Here is a 13,105-nt window from a genome sequence, read left to right as displayed (position 1 = left end):
TCAAGGATTTTGGATGCATGAGAAGTATTCCCTCTCGATACAAGGTTTAGGCTAGCAAGGTTATTTGAAACAAACACAAGGATGAACCGGTGCAGCAAAACTCACATAAAAGACATATTGTAAACATTATAAGACTCTACACCGTCTTCCTTGTTGTTCAAAACTCAATACTAGAAATTATCTAGACTTTAGAGAGACCAAATATGCAAACCAAATTTAGCAAGCTCTAGGTGTTTCTTCATTAATGGGTGCAAAGTATATGATGCAAGAGCTTAAACATGAGCACAACAATTGCCAAGTATCAAATTATCCAAGACATTTTACCAATTACTACATGTAGCATTTTCTGTTTCCAACCAAATAACAATGAACGAAGCAGTTTCAACCTTCGCCATGAACATTAAAAACTAAGAACACATGTGTTCATATGAACCAGCGGAGCGTGTCTCTCTCCCACACAAGCATGTATTTATTCAGAGAATGAAAATAACAAAACAAAAATAAAAGCACACAGACGCTCCAAGTAAAGTACATAAGATGTGACCGAATAAAAATATAGTTTCAAGAGAAGGAACCTGATAATTTGTCGATGAAGAAGGGGATGCCTTGGGCATCCCCAAGCTTAGACGCTTGAGTCTTCTTATAATATCCAGGGATGAACCACCGGGGCATCCCCAAGCTTAGACTCTTCACTCTTCTTGATCATAGTATATCATCCTCCTCTCTTGACCCTTGAAAACTTCCTCCACACCAAACTCAAAACAAACTCATTAGAGGGTTAGTGCATAATAAAAAATTCACATGTTCAGAGGTGACACAATCATTCTTAACACTTCTGGACATTGCCCAAAGTTACTGGAAGGTAATGGAACAAAGAAATCCACCCAACACAGCGAAAGAAGCAATACGAAATAAAAGGCAGAATCTGTCAAAACAGAACAGTCCGTAAAGACGAATTTTATTGAGGCACCAGACTTGCTCAGATGAAAATTCCCAAATTGAATGAAAGTTGCGTGAGGATCACTCACGTAAATTTGCATAATTTTCTGAGTTACCTATAGAGAATTAGGCCCAGATTCGTGACAGCAAGAAATCTGTTTCTGCGCAGTAATCCAAATCTAGTATCAACCTTTCTATCAAAGACTTTACTTGGCACAACAATGCAATAAAATTAAGATAAGGAGAGGTTGCTACAGTAGTAACAACTTCCAAGACACAAATATAAAATAGAGGTACTGTAGCAAAATAAACACATGGGTTATCTCCCAAGAAGTTCTTTCTTTATAGCCATTAAGATAGGCTCAGCAGATTTAATGATGCACTCGCAAGAGATAGTAGTTGAAGCAAAAGAGAGCATCAAGAGGCAAATTCAAAACAAATTTAAGTCTAACATGCTTCCTGTGCATAGGAGTCTTGTAAATAAACAAGTTCATGAAGAGCAAAGTAACAAGCATAGGAAGATAAAACAAGTGTAGCTTCAAAAATTTCAGCACATAGAGAGGCATTTTAGTAACATGAAAATTTCTACAACCATATTTTCCTCTCTCATAATAACTTTCAGTAGCAACATGAGCAAACTCAACAATATAACTATCACATAAAGCATTCTTATCATGAGTCTCATGCATAAAATTATTACTCTCCACATAAGCATAATCAATTTTATTAGTTGTAGTGGGAGCAAATTCAACAAAGTAGCTATCATTATTATTCTCATCATCAAATATAGGAGGTGAAGTATCATCAAAGTAAATTTTCTCCTCAATGCTTGGGGGACTAAAAATATCATGCTCATCAAAGCCAGCTTCCCCAAGCTTAGAATTTTCCATATCATTAGCAACAATGGTGTTCAAAGCGTTCATACTAATATCATTGCTACTAGCATGCAAATAAGGTTTCATAGGTTTTTTAATTTTCGCATTAAACCATTCATGTCTTAAATCAGGAAATAGAATAAGAAGCTCATTGTTGTCCATTATGCCAAACTAGTGTAAACAAGAAACAAAAAGATGCAATTGCAGGATCTAAAGGAAATAGCTTCGAGCACACACACAACGGCGCCGTAAAAGTACTTTACCTGGGACCGGAGTATGAGAGCCTTTTACCTTTCCTCCCCGGCAACGGCGCCAGAAAATAGCTTGATGTCTACGGGAGCTTCTATTCTTGTAGACAGTGTTGGGCCTCCAAGAGCAGAGGTTTGTAGAATAGCAGCAAGTTTCCCTTAAGTGGATCACCCAAGGTTTATCGAACTCAGGTTGGAAGAGGTCAAAGATATCCCTCTCATGCAACCCTGCAACCACAAAGCAAGAAGTCTCTTGTGTCCCCAACACACCTAATAGGTGCACTAGTTCGGCGAAGAGATAGTGAAATACAGGTGGTATGAATAAGTACGAGCAGTGGCAACGGCACCGTAAAAGTGCTTTGCCCGATGACAATAAACAAGCGGTAGTAACGCAGCGAGTAGTAACGCGGTAAAACATTAAACAAGCAGCGATAGCGATATTTAGGAACAAGGCCTAGGGATTAGACTTTCACTAGTGGACACTCTCAACTTTGATCACATAACGGAATAGATAAATGCATACTCTACACTCTCTTGTTGGATGATGAACACCATTGCGTAGGATTACACGAACCCTCAATGCCGGAGTTAACAAGCTCCACAATTCAATGTTCATATTTAAATAACCTTAGAGTGCATGACAGATCAACACAACTAAACCAAGTACTAACATAGCATGCACACTGTCACCTTCACGCTACGAAAGGAGGCATAGATTACATCAATACCATCATAGCAATAGTTAACTTCATATTCTACAAGAGATCATAATCATAGCCTACGCCAAGTACTAACACGGATGCACACACTGTCACCATTACACCGTGCAGGAGGAATAAAACTACTTTAATAACATCACTAGAGTAGCACATAGATAAATTGTGATACAAAACACATTGCAATCATAAAGAGATATAAATAAGCACTTCACTATGCCATTCATAACAGTGAATAAGTATTCTGTGAAATATAGCCTAAGAGACCCACACGGTGCACACACTGTCATCTTTACACACGTGGGACAAGGAGTCTCCGGAGATCACATAAGTAAAACCCACTTGACTAGCATAATGACATCTAGATTACAAGCATCATCATATGAATCTCAATCATGTAAGGCAGCTCATGAGATTATTGTATTGAAGTACATAGGAGAGAGATGAACCACATAGCTACCGGTACAGCCCCGAGCCTCGATGGAAAACTACTCCCTCCTCATGGGAGACAACAGCGTTGATGGAGATGGCGGTGGTGTCGATGGAGGAGCCTTCCGGGGGCACTTCCCCGTCCCGGCGGCGTGCCGGAACAGAGACTCTTGTCCCCCAGATCTTGGCTTCGCGATGGCGGCGGCTCTGGAAGGTTTTTCGTACCGTGGTTTTTCCGTATCGAGGTTTTAGGTCTGGGACCTTTATATAGGCGAAGAGGCGGCGTTAGAAGGTCGAAGGGGCGACGACACCATAGGGCCGCGCGGCCAGGGCGTGGGCCGCGCCACCCTATCATCTGGGGGCCCTGTGGCCCCCCTCTGGCGGCTCTCGGGTGTTCCGGATGCTTCCGGGCAAAATAGGAACACGGGCGTTGATTTCGTCCGATTCCGAGAATATTTCCTTACTAGGATTTCCGGAACCAAAAACAGCAGAAAACGAGAACCGGCCCTTCGGCATCTCGTCAATAGGTTAGTTCCGGAAAACGCATAATAATGACATATAATGTGCATAAAACATGTAGATATCATCAATAATGTGGCATGGAACATAAGAAATTATCGATACGTCGGAGACGTATCAACCGCCATGGTCGACAAGCTCTCCGTGCAAAAGGAATCGAGCCCGGAAGCCCTCAGTCGCCGGAGAACCGTCGTTCCCTTTCGCCGGCCACCACCAGTCCATCAAAGCTCATCGTCGATTGGGATCATCTCCGACCACGCCATCAAGCGCTACGGGTTCCTGGTGAGCTACTGAACCTCGTGGAGTACTTGGTTAGCTCGATTGGGTTCCGTAGCAACGCCGCGTCGATCACCTGCATGCGCCGCCGCTGTTTGTGCTCGCCGGAGTTACTCCGGTGACCATCCGGAGGGGGCGCCACCACCTTTATGTCCAGTACCACACCGCGCATCGACTCCACCTATCCACCCAGTCGCGGGAGCCCTAGATCCTCGTCGTCGACCACCACTGGCCGCCGTCCAGGTGGTCCCCTTGCCACGCCAGCTACTTTGACTCGGTCAAAAGCTGCGTGGCAGCTGACATGGACACTGGCCCACTGGTCAGTGTCAGGTGGGTAGAACAGCCGGGTACACCTAGTTATATTTTCTTGTTTTAATTCAAAATCTTAATTACTGAAACTTCAACTAATTGTAGAAAATTTATAAAAGCTCAGAAATATACAAATGAGATATCAAAATTCTTAGAAAAGAAAACTCTATCCAATAAAAATATAAAATGAAATTTTTATTTTTAATAAAAATTTAATTATTTAATACTTGCTATTTAAGCCTTTAATTTTAATTGTAAATACAATTAAAAATTCAGAAATTAAGAAAACATTGATAAAATAAATAAAACCAGAAAGCAAATAAAGAAAACATGAAAACTCATTTTCTTTATTTGTTATCCTATTCAATTTCTATTAGTGGAAATTTAAACCTTAATTAATAATTACCCTAATTAGTAAATTATTTAAAAATAGTAAAAAGCCAAATTGAATATTATTTTATTTTGAAGTTATTAATAACTTCAACTTTATTAATGAAGTTATTAACTTGTGAACTAAAAAGTAATTATTCAACACTAATTCCATATGGTAGAAAACTAGGAACTCATCATTTCATGTGTAGACCCAAAACCCTAATTCACTAGAAACCCTAGCTCCACTATTTTTTGTGTGAACCCTAAATGGTTTCCAAACCTAAACCCCAAGTAACATGTGATCATGTCACTTCATTAGTTATCATAGATTCATATCTAACAACTAAATACTAGTTCAAATCCACATAAAATATGGGAACCCTATCACTACTAATTAGCATCCCATGTGTTCATCTTCATCAGACCTAAATAATCAAGTAGGGCCAACCAAGTGTAAACCCTAGATTCCATTAAAAAAAATCATCATCCTTAATTAACCATGTTTAACATCACATCCTTGTGATGAACCATAATAGCAACTATACCTGCTATTTTGTATTACATACCATATTCCACTAAACCCTACTAGTGTTGGATACTTATCCACCATCCTATTTAGGAGCCAATTATTCTTTACTTAATAGAACCAACAGTAAAACCTAGACCACCTCAACCCAAATTGATATACTTCTTATTACCTAATAAGCATGATCTTCGAAAGTTATTCTTTTGAAGAAAATAAGGAATCATCATCAACCCTGCTTATAAGGACCTATAAACCCTAGCCAGCTATCACTAGCAAGATAAACCAATCTTGATAGCACCCATGTGTAATTAATTGCTTAGGATGCCTAGGCATAACTCCACTGGTATTGATGAATCCAACCTTGTTAGGATCCATCTAATATCTACTCCGAGCCAATTGGAACCATAGTTAACCATAGAACCCACCAACCTAATTATCATACTTGTTCTTTATTAAGAACATGTTCTTCAAAAGTTATTCTTTTGAAGTATATGATAATTAATCATTAACCATGCCATATAGTGTTAAAACTAACCACTGTTCTTTACTTGTTAACTTTATGCCAATTATCATTCTTTGTGTGCTCAATTGATTACTATGCCTTATTATCTACCTGTTTATAATACCAAGTAATCACACCTGAATAAGAACCTTGTATGTGAATCACTCTAAAAGTGCAACACACCCTAAACCAATCATTACCACTCACTAATCATAAATCATCGGGGTTAGGACACGCTTAGAACGATTGCATCTCATACTTAGGCATTATTGCATCCTTGCCAATTTGTTAAACATCGCCCTTACCGGACGATGATGCTATTTCAGAATTTGGAGTTATTACGTATCGAAGACCTTGTCTGCATAATCTTGCAGTAAAGAAAGGCAAGTTCATCACTTGCTCATGTCATTTGAGTATCTTTATCAAATTACTTGCAAAGTACTATGATTATCACTATTGCATAAAAAACCAAAACCACTATTTTCATAACTATGAATATGACTATGTGGTGGGCAATGGAACCATGTATTGTGTTGATATGGTGGAGGTTCCATTGCAAGGGTTTATATCCATCTAGGATTAAACAACAAATGTCGCCAGTGATTCTTGTGCCGTAATACCCGTGTTAACCATAAGATTCGGAGTGGGACGGAGTAGTCAAAAGTGTTTCCACCTCTCGTTCATCAACGGATGCGCTTTACCGTAGTACACTTGTAATCCAAGGGGGCAAGCTGGTGAGGCTGGGGAGTCCTAAGTCCCCACGGCATTGTCCGTAGTACACTTGTCGCCCGAAGGAGCAAGATGGTGAGGCTGGGGAGTCCTAAGTCCCCACGGTATTGCGGTCTATGATGGGTTGCAGCTACCGGCGAAGGAGTTTGGTTCGATCCCAGACTGTCGTCGTGGTCGGGGTCCACCCGTAAGTGGGAATAATGGGACCGGCGAGGACCCAGGTTCGGGGCATGCAACAAAGGGTGGGTGTTCGAGGTAGCGGAGGAACATGATTGGCTAGACCTTATACCGGGCCTCACACCATAGGAAGTGTGGACGGGGAATATGCCCGGTTGGCACCAAGGATAAGATCTCTTATGGGTAAAGCAACACACCTCTGCGAGTGTAAAGAACCGTGACTCGTCACTCCTCGTTCCGGGATATGGAACTGCGAACGTGGCCGGAAAGGAGCTCCATGAAGTTCTAGTAAACCGGTGAAGGCCGACGGACATAGTTCTTCCGAATAAAAGCAACCTTTTGAAGAAATGGTTATGAAAACTTGCATTGGTATTAGACTTTCCGGTCTAATGCCGTAGCTAGTGCATTAAACACCTCTTTCCTATAATGAACTTGTTGAGTACGCTCGTACTCATCCCACTCTTAAATCCCCTGCTTAGATATGGAGGCATCGAAGGAGGATCTACAGTGCAACTCGAAGGCCGAGGAGTCAACAACTACTACCTCCGTTTCAAGGAATAAGACGCACGCGCATCCCAAGACGAACTTTGACCATAAAAATTGAGCAACAAAATCTTGATTATATTATATGTAATTAATATCGTTGGATTCGTATTGAAAAACACTTTTTAATGATATTAATTTCATATTAACAATCTTTATCTATTTGAAGTATTTTTTGGTCAAATAAAAAACTCGTAAAACGAGGGCGCCTTATTCCTTGAAACGGAGGTAGTACTTCACAAGACAGGACCCTGTCAGAGGAGTCAGATACCACATCCAACAAGGATAAAACCTAGTTTAGCCATAGAAGGGAACTAGCTTCCTAAACCTAGCTCCTATTTAGCTAGAGTCTATTCTTAGCCTCTGTAGTTAGTGAAATACTATACAAATAGAGTTCGTGATAAGACTAGACTACGAGTCGTTCTTCTGGAGTTTATTTGCGGCTTTACCTTATTGTAAAGTAGGAGGTCTGTGATGATCTTATGTAACGTAGTCGATGTTGTAATTCTATAGACATGCCTTGGACCCGTATATGTTTCTGTTGTACCACTCTGAGCGATATAATACCCGTGGAACTGTGTTTCATTGGTGTTATATCAGACTTGCATACTACACCATGCAGTGGTATGCCGGGTCACCACACCGCCGTTGTTGTTGCCACCGCCGCGGCCACCGCCACGGCCACGGCGACGGTTGCGACCACCACCCCCTCCTCCTTGGTGTTGTTGCGGTTGAGGCGCGGAGTTCGGAGGGGTGGGTGTGGGCACCGGCGGAGCTCCTCCGCCATGAGGAAGGATGATGTTGCCGCTGGCCCATAGGACGGTGTGGGCCACCCGGGCGCGCACGCCCTTCAGCCGACGTTCCTCCAGCTTGAGGTAGTCGACCGCCCGCTCGAACGTAGGGTTGGTCATGAGGGTGAGGTTGGAGGCGGCGTTGCCGAGGTCCTCGTTGAGGCCGACGGTGAGGGTGGAGATGAGGAGCACGTCTCCAATCCGGAACCCAAGGTCCTGGAGCTCGTCGGAGATGGCCTTGAGGCGCAGGCAGTAGGCGTCCAAAGCTTGATCGCCCTGGGGTGTGCCGAAGAATTCCTCCTGCAAAAAGACAACACGTTGGAGCTTGTTATTGGTGAAGAGGCCGTTGATCTTCACCCACACCGTGCGGGCATCATCGCCCTCTCGAACGATGGTCTTGAAGATGTCCGGCGAGACGGTGAGGAAGAGCCAGCGGATGATGGTGGCGTCGATGGCCAGCCAGTTGGAGTCGCAGGCGAGGAGATCGGCGGTGCCGTCGATGTGGTCGCGCAGGTTGTACTCACGGAAGAGGAGGTAGAAGTACGTCTTCCAGGCGTGGTAGTTGGCCTCGGTGGTGGACAGCTTGACGGGGACATGGTCGGTGATGGCGACGGCGCGGAGCTAGCCAGGGTCGGGGATGGAGGAGTCGGCGAAGGGGTTGGAACTGGGAGTGGACATGGTAGGGAAGAGGGACGGCGCACGGCTGGAGGAGGAGGGGCAGCGCTCGGGGCTAGGGTTAGGGGAAAGGGGGGAGGGCGGCGCTCGGCTTGGGGCGACGCGGCTAGGGTTTAAGGGGTGGGGAAGGGTGGGGGGTGGCGCACGGGGGGAGGGAGGCGGCGCTCGGCTGGGGTAGGATCTAGGTGGTGTCTGATACCATGTAGAATGAGATGCAATGCTCGATGTATTGATCGGATGCATATGGCGGTACATATATAGGCCACGTTCTCGACTATACAAGGAAGGAGGCGGATCCAATAATAAATACAAAGATATATATCGCTATACATAACTACAGAAGATACACATTTGGATATAAAAGGATATGTATCTCAACACTTATCCGAGTAAGACAAAAGAAGGAAACAGGGAAAGGCTCAAGTGTATCTGTTCCTTGAGTCAGCCTTTGGTATAAATGACAGTGCCCTGATCCCATTGTCATCCATTGATTGGTTCCTCATTTTATTTCATCTTCTGCGAAAAATGTGTGCCTCATGTTTTAGCTCCTGATTTATTCTTCTGCCGTGCATTGCATGGTTGAGTGTCTTAATCATAAGAAACTCCAGCCATAAATTCTGTATAAGAAAATATGTGTGCCAAGACCAAGACCGAGACTTGGACCATACCGTGGACCATAAATATATTGTGCTTTTCTGGTGAACCCAAGATCAGCTACTCTCTCCATTCCATTGCCATTCCAGTCTGCTGCCCCCTCCTTCGTCTCACCAATATGGCTGAGTTTGGGCATCTCGCCCGAGCAGCTGCAGCGATACTTTGCCTGTTGATTTTCCATGTAGCACCGTCCGAATTGGATTCCCTTGCTCAAGCGAGGATATCAGGTGGTACTGGAGTCTGCATCAGCAGGGAGCGGGATGCGCTTTTGTCCTTCAAGGCAGGCCTTCTGGATCCTGCTGGCCGTCTCTCGTCATGGCATGGCGAAGATTGCTGTCAGTGGGAGGGAGTCAGGTGCAGCAACAGAACAATCCATGTCGTCAGGCTCGACCTCCGCAATACGCATCACAACGACAATAACAGCCTGAGCCTGTCGGACGACGAGATGAGCCCCTCTTTGGCTTCTTTACAACAGTTGAGATATCTTGATCTGAGTTGGAACTACTTCAACTACACTAGCATACCTGTGTCCATCGGCTCTCTCAGAAACCTAAGGTACCTCAACCTCTCGTCATCACATTTTGGTGGGACAATACCTTCCCAACTCGGCAATCTCTCAAATTTGAAATATCTCGATGTTTCTGGGTTTTACGGTGATCTGCAAGCGGTGGATCTTGCATGGTTGTCTCGTCTATCACTGTTGAGTTATCTTGACTTGAGCCAAGTGGAACTTCATGATGTGCGGGATTGGGTTCACATGGTTAACATGCTTTCTTCTCTCAAAGTACTCCGTTTAAGATTTTGTGGCCTAATTGCTAGTAGTGCAGTATCTGTTTCTTCAAAATCAAACCTCATACATCTCCAAGTCCTCGATCTATCAGGCAACTTGTTTAACACACCACTGGATGACAACTGGTTTTGGGTTCTCACAACTCACAAGCCTTAAGGAACTTCACCTCTTTTCTTGCGAATGGCATGGATCTATTCCAGAAGAACTGGGAAACATGACGTCCCTTGAAGTCATAGATCTTAGTGAAAATTATATCGTGGGTTTGATACCAAGCAACTTACAAAATTTGTGCAATTTGAAAGTTCTGCAGTTCGAATATAACAACATTCATGCGAGCATAGGGGAATTCATGGATCGATTGCCAAGGTGCTCATGGAGTACAATACAAGTATTGGAAATGCATAATACAAATATGTTTGGAAAACTACCAATTTGGATTGGGAACATGACCAGTCTCATTACTCTTGACGCTAGTTATAACATGATAGCCGGTACTGTACCACTGGGAGTTGGAGCACTTGGTAACTTGACAGTGTTGGATCTCAGTTACAATAATCTCGATGGTGTGCTCATGAAGGAGCATTTTTCAGGCTTACTGAATTTAGAGTCTCTGGACTTGTCGTATAACTCCTTGAAAATGGATATTGAACCAAATTGGGTTCCTCCATTTAGACTAAAGGACATAAACTTCCAGTCATGCCCAGTGGGCCCCCGTTTTCCAGAGTGGCTTAGATGGCAAACCGACATTGATTTTCTTATTCTCGGTAATACAAATTTGGATGATGTTATTCCTGATTGGTTCTGGGTGACATTTTCACGAACTTCAGTCTTAGATGCATCAGGAAACATGTTGCGTGGCACATTACCGACAAATCTACAGCACATGTCTGCCTATCGTATATATCTGGGGTCCAATAATCTTACAGGTCTAGTTCCACAGCTCCCAATAAATATATCAAGGTTGAATCTGTCTTCGAACTCTTTCTCAGGGTCATTGCCCTCAGATCTGAAAGCTCCACTACTTCAGGAGTTGTTAATCGCAAATAATCAAATTACGGGCACCATTCCATCAACTATTTGCCAATTGACTGGTCTGAGACGGTTGGACCTATCGGGAAATAGTTTAACAGGAGATGTTATGCAGTGCTGGAAGGAGTCAGATAACAATTCTTCAGTATTCAGCTTAAATTCTGCAGATCACTTTGGTTCTAGCCTGTATAGTCTAGCCTTGAGCTACAATGAGCTATCAGGTGAATTCCCTAAATTTCTTCAGGGTGCATCACAGTTGAAGTTCCTTGATCTTTCATACAATAGATTCTTTGGAACATTGCCAATGTGGTTACCAGAAAAAAATGCCACAATTGCAAATCTTGAGGGTGAGGTCAAATATGTTCAGTGGTCATATTCCTGACAATCTCACTAGCCTTGATGGTCTTCGTTATTTGGACATAGCCCATAACAATATATCAGGAACCATACCATTGTCGCTACCAAACTTGAAAGCAATGACACACATATTATATAGTAGTGCAGATGACTATGTTTTCGAGGAGAGCATACCAGTAATCACGAAAGGCCAAACACGTGAATATACCTTTAAAATCTACCGCCTACTGGTGAATCTTGATCTATCACGTAATAGTTTAACAGGACAGATTCCAGAGGAGATAAGTTTTCTGATTATGCTCACCAATCTGAACTTATCAAGTAACCAGTTGATCGGCGAAATCCCAAATCAGATTGGTGACCTGAAGCAGTTGGAGTCCCTGGATTTATCCTTTAACGAGCTCACCGGTGAAATCCCGTCGGGTTTGTCAGATCTGACCTCTCTGAGCTACTTGAACTTGTCATACAACAACTTGTCAGGCGCCATACCGTCCGGGCGACAGTTGCAAACTCTTGACAGCCAGATTGACATCTATATCGGCAACCTGGGCCTCTGTGGCTACCCTCTCTCGAAGAACTGCTCTACTAGTACTACTGGTGCAGGGCAAAGTGTTGGTCATGAAGATGCAGATCATGTTGTGCCTCTCTACCTTGGGATGTGCATAGGATTTGTGGTGGGTCTTTGGACTGTATTTTTCACAATGTTAACGAGGAGAGCCTGGGTGATTGCTTACTTCCAGATCATTGACAAGCTGTATGACAAGGTTTATGTACGGGTGGTTATAGCTTGGGCTCGCATGATGAAGAAGACCCACGATGGCGCAGCGTGAGGAGCCCACGGCATAGGGTTGAATTGCTCAACCTGCCTATAATGTATTGTTGCTTTGTGATTTGGAGTAAGTGGTGCTATAGTGTGTGTACTGCTGCTTGTCTGTACTACTCATGGTGTCCTCCATCACCATATATTGTATGGTTCGAATCAAGTGGAAATATTCCCATGTCAGTTTATAAGATGCCTTGTTGTGTAAACACCGATTTGTAGTTCTGATTATAAACAATGTAACCGCACACCGAACATACATGATTTGGATACCGGTGAGGCGGTGAACACAGACTATGTGCAACAATTTGCGATGACATAGAAAATGTTCCATCAGGTTTAAAAGATGTCATGTTTTGAAAGTTCATTTGATTCTAGTCTGATACATGAGATTGTGTTGGGTTCTCTGTTCTGTTAGCAATTGTTCTTTCAGGCGTTATTTGCATATTTGGATTGCTATGTTCTTTATTCTAGCGCGACGCTGCCGCTCACAAGCCGGCAACTCTGGCGCGTTGCTCCTAAGCAGCTCCTGCTCTTCTCTGCCAACTGCACTCCTTAGACTCTCACTCTTTTCTCTCAGCTGATCGTAAAAAAAAATTCACTCTGTCGGCTCTGTGCTACTGGTTCTGGCCAGTTCTTGTGCTAACTCGTCGGTTTAGTTCGGTGTGGCGGTTCGGGCCCTCGCCCCTCGGTTGGGTCCGCGGGATTGTGTCCACTGTCCGCCCGCGACGGCCATGGGACGCTTCACGCTTTGCTAGCTGCTACTAATTTCCAATTCCTGCCGTTTTTGACGAGTGAACCTTAAGAAGGCTTGAGAAGTTACACAAGT

General features: G+C 43.5%; 1 pseudogene; it reads left to right on the top strand.

Annotated features, from left to right (window-relative positions):
• Positions 1-9,364: 9,364 nt before the first annotated feature.
• LOC124667244 lies at positions 9,365-12,402 on the top strand (annotated as a pseudogene).
• Positions 12,403-13,105: the final 703 nt, after the last annotated feature.

This window comes from Lolium rigidum, chromosome 6, assembly GCF_022539505.1.
Source record: "Lolium rigidum isolate FL_2022 chromosome 6, APGP_CSIRO_Lrig_0.1, whole genome shotgun sequence".
NCBI lineage: Eukaryota > Viridiplantae > Streptophyta > Magnoliopsida > Poales > Poaceae > Lolium > Lolium rigidum.
The sequence above is the reverse complement of the archived record's forward strand: the minus strand, read 5'-3'. Positions and strand labels throughout refer to the sequence as shown.